The following is a 4,870-nucleotide window of genomic DNA, read 5'->3' on the forward strand; positions in this document are numbered from 1 at the left end:
TACCGTGTTAGTGGCATTTTCATTGTATGACCTTTACCTAAGTCCATGAATCTATTACTGTAAAAATGCCAAAGAGAAAGGGGCTGATGATAGCTTGACTTCCTAGTGCTCTGCACTCCTTAGCAGTGATTGCCAGATACCAGATTCCAGATTCAAAGGTGTGCTACCCAGAGAAACGGTGGGATCTTTTTTCTCTAGAAGAATTTGAGAACAAAAGAGTCCCCTCTAGTGGGAAGTGCAACTTTTAAAACAAAGTTTCTCAGGCATGCCAGTGATCTGGTGTCATAACCAGTCATCTCAGGTTTTTATCCTTTCCCTCACCGGGTCATCCAGACACAGCCTTGAGAGGACACGGGCAAACAGATGCGCTTGCCTCTTTCCTGAAGACCAGTACCTAAAATCCTAGACTGCTGGCTCCGCCTCTTTCCATTCCCTGGGAGGACACAGAGACCTAGAGAGTGGAGGCAGAAATCGTGAGGGGCAACCCTTAGACAGGAACGCAGGCCTAGCCCCTCATGCTTGCTCCTTTCTCTTCCTATTATTACAGTGAAGTTTTCTTCAAGCATACAAAAAAGTATAATCCAAGAAGATAAATACCTTGTTTCCACCACTCAACTTCAGAAATAAAAATATCTCTGAACTTCCTGAGTTCCCCTTCCTGTTTCTCGCCCTTCCTCCCTAAATGGTGACTACAGTCCTGAGTTTTGGTCCTCATGCCACAGAGATTTTCGTATCTTTACTGCATTTACATACAAGAGATTATATATTTTTTTAATTGAGTTTGAGTTTTGCCCTTGTCGCCCAGGCTGTAGTGCAATGGTGCGATCTCAGCTCACTGCAACCACAACCTCCCAAATTCAAGCGATTCTCCTGCCTCAGCCTCCTGAGTAGCTGGGATTACAGGTGTGTACCATCACACACCCAGCTAATTTTTGTATTTTTAGTAGAGACGTGGTGTCACCATGTTGGCCAGACTGGTCTCAAACTCCTGACTTCAGATGATTCACTGGCCTCAGCCTCCCAAAGTGCTGAGATTACAAGCATGAGCCACCGTGCCCAGCCGAAATCACATTTTTTTACATTTTAAACTACATATACTTGCTATCATACTTTGGGACCTTCTTGCAACTTTTTTTGTTTCACTCAATGCTTTTAAAGATTCACCTACATTTTAACATCAAGAGTATTCTAGACTATGAATGTGTCACAACATATTTACCTATTCTTGGGTTTGTGAACATTCAGGACATGTTTTACCACCACAGAGGCACAGCAATAAATATTCTTGCACAAGAATATTGTACCTAATTTTTCCTGGGCTGAGCTCACTAAGCTAAGTAGCCTGTGATCGTGAGCTATTCCCCAGATATGCATAGACTCTGATTACATACCATTCTGCGAAGTTCTGTAGTTACTAAATTTGTGTTGTGCCATCCTGGAGAGGGTGGAAAGGAAATAGCAGTAGTGGAATGAATGAGTTGGACCCAGTGCAACTTGGCAGGTGGAAATACATACAGGAAAACCCCTGCTGAAAAATAAAAGAGGAAAAAAGAAATTCCAGGAGAAACTGTCCTCCCAACTCCACCCTGTGATCAATTCCCAAACTCCTTTCCTGGAGGAGCTCTGAGGCCTGTAGGAGATAGAAGGTCATATACTCAGACGTTGATTGATTGAAAAAAGGTGAAGTCAACTCTTTCTTTGTCTTTTTGATAATTAAACGAAGAAATGTCATAGATGCTAAAGTTCCTCTGAAACATTTGACTAATTGCCTGAATTGGGAACAGCTTTTTTTTCTATCATTGCCTCGTTTTTTAATAGTTTTTTTTTTAAGAGAATGCTCTTGAAGAATTCAAGCAACACCATAAAGTAACGTTTATTCATTTGAAGTTTTATCCTCTCTTTGTAAGATCCCCTGAAAAAGCTTAACGTTTATCCCTCCAATTTTACCCTGCTTTATTAGCAAGTACTAAAATTTTTGCCCTGAGTTTTTTTTTTTTCCTTTTTTAACAAAGCTGAAATTTACACTGCTCCCTTGTCCCAACTATAAAAGCTCTTCCTTTACATAATGGCTTTCACCCATATGGGAAGGAAGCTTATGAGTCTATCATAAGCCACATAAAATGAAATTCTCTAAATCTCAATGAAATAGTGTCTGTCTTTGGCCTTTCTTAGCTAAAAGAGTAAAGGATTTAGACACAAAGAAAACAGATAGTTGAAATCTGGGCTCCTTTCCTTCCCAGAATGTGCTTGCTCCAAAGTAGGTCAGACTACACTGCTACAAATCTTAACAATTCTTTTTAATACTTTCACTGGTTACATTTGAGGGCTTGGAGGGAGAATTCCTTCAATTAATTAAAGAAAAACAACCGTAGTGAAAGAAAGGCTCTAGATGTGCAAGGATCTCTGTCTCTACCCCAGTGAGTTCATCAACATTAAAATTATTATCAAAAGACTCACTGGTAGTGATGCAATTAGTGTACAATAGATACTTCCGTGGTCTGCCATGGTTGACTGCAGCCATTCATTGCCTCTCCTGGTGTCTGAGCTGACGCAGCACTGGAAAAGGCCAAGACCAAGCTACAAGAAGATAAAACTAGAACGAACCCGACCACTCAGAGTGACATCCTCTCCAGAGGTGTCCAGGGATGGTGTCTTTCAAACCCACAATTCAAGAGAAACTTACTAGAAGGCACAGATTTTGATGGAGGTGTGTGGGTGATGCAAATACACTGAAAGCTTGCATATTCTAAGTCTCTATAGGGGGCATTATTGTTTCTGAATCCAAATCCATTTATTTATTTATTTATTTATTTAGGCCCCTAACTCTGATACTTCTTCCTTAACCACAAAGTGATACAGGTGTACCTAAGAGCAGCCTTGCCAGGAAGTAAACAGTATAATTTTGTCACAGAATTAAAATGTTGCCAGTTTATTTTCTTTCCTTCATTCTTTTGGTGAGGCAGGGTTTCACTCTGTCACTCACCCTGGAGCATAGCGGCATAATCACAGCTCACGGCAGCCTCGACCTCCCAGGCTCAAGCTAAATTTTCTTTCTAATTATGTATTTGTAACTTCGAAATCTTTTAAACTCCTTTTCTAAATCATCACAAGCCAGCAAAATCTGCTGGGCTTTAAAGGATTTTTAAAAGACTTCTGGCTTATTCTCTTAGTACATCTGAGTCTCTGCAAGACATTATCCCAGAAAAATGACTTTTCATTAAGCTAACAAGAAGTAAAATTTTCCAGTGTTCCCCCAATTAGCCAATCTAGGACAACACATCAACAAATTCTGTCTTCTTTGTATCTAAAAGATAGAGGCCTTATTTCAGTCCTCACTGGGAGGGAAATCTTGTTTTTGTATTATTGCTTATGTCCCTAGCATTACTTTCTTAACTGTATTTATTGGTAATTACCAAAAATATACTGCATAAGAAGCAATCTGAAGACACAATGGCATAACAAAAGTATTTGTTCTTGGTCAGGTATTTGTGTGTTGTTAGAGAATTGATGACTCTATCTGGATTGACCTCAGCTGGCCTGGCATTCAAGCTGTGGGTTGAGACCAGGTCAACTCCACTTGTCTCTCATTCTCCTCAGATCAGCAGCTTCCAGAGGTCTGGTCTTCCTGTGTGAGGAAAAGCAGAAGCCAAATGAGCAAGCCCATCCCCACTGGTAGATTAAAGCCTATGTCTGCTTCACACCCACTAACGTTCCTTTGCCCAAAGCAAATCACACGGCCAAACCTAACATCAAAGGAGCCAAGAAATAAACCCTACTTCCCATGGTAGAACCACCAACTCACATGACAAGAGTGTGGACTGAAAGGCAGGTGGGAAAAGTAATGTAATCTACCTCCCAAATCTTTTCTATTTTAAACTAAAGCTAGGCTGTACATAACCATTTTTGGAACCTTAGAAGACCCCACAGAGAATCGGATAAGCTTCTGAATTTCCCCATTACTGGGTATATACCCAAAGGGAAAAAAGTTACTCTAGCAAAAAAATACATGCACGTGCACATTCATCACAGCACCATTCACAAGAGCAAATATGAAATCAACCTAGCTACCCATCAGGGGTGGACTGGATAAAGAAAATGCAGTATATATTGATAAGGTTTGGCTCTGTGTCACCATCCAAATCTCATGTTGGATTGTAATCCCCAGAGTTGGAGAAAGGGCCTGATGGGAGGTAACTATGTCACTTTGCCAGCCAGAAACCTTTGTGGCCAATGTTGCCTTTGCCCAGGTTTTTACTCAGGCCTACTGGGCTCATTCCGCTCACTTTGCCTGACAGGCTGCACTTAGCTAACACTATGGGCCTAAATTTCACACCTGCCAAGGGCAAGCCAGGCACAGAGCAGCGGGCGGTCTGTGAGCAGGTGAGCATGGGGTCCAGCCACTAGACACAGCCAGGCATGCCAGCCACAGTGGGGTGGGCAGCTGCAAATGATGTGAAGCTGCAGCTGGATGCAGCATACAACAAACAGCTTCCACAGCTGGCACCAGGGAATGTGGTGGCACCAGAGGCTTGAGGACACCAGGAAGCACAGAGTCTCAAAAAGGGTGTCATAGCCCTGGCTTAGGAAGCTCCAAGATCTGGGCTTGCCGAAGGGCCACAGCTCTTTTCTCTCCCTCTCTCCTCTCCTTGTCACCCGCAATGTGGCAAGCAAGGGGCGTGTTTCAGCCCTGTTTGCGTTACAGCTCTTTTAGCCCTGCCATTTGGCAGGTCTCAAGTTCTTGTCCTGTGTCCAGGAAGAATGAGGTGCACAGAACAAGGGGAGGATGAGTAAGGCCAAGAGGAGTTTTACTGAGTAACAGAACAACTCAGAGGAGACCCTCAGGCAGGTTATCCCAAAGAGTGCTCAGCTC

The sequence above is a fragment of the Saimiri boliviensis genome, chromosome 5, assembly GCF_048565385.1.
Source record: "Saimiri boliviensis isolate mSaiBol1 chromosome 5, mSaiBol1.pri, whole genome shotgun sequence".
NCBI lineage: Eukaryota > Metazoa > Chordata > Mammalia > Primates > Cebidae > Saimiri > Saimiri boliviensis.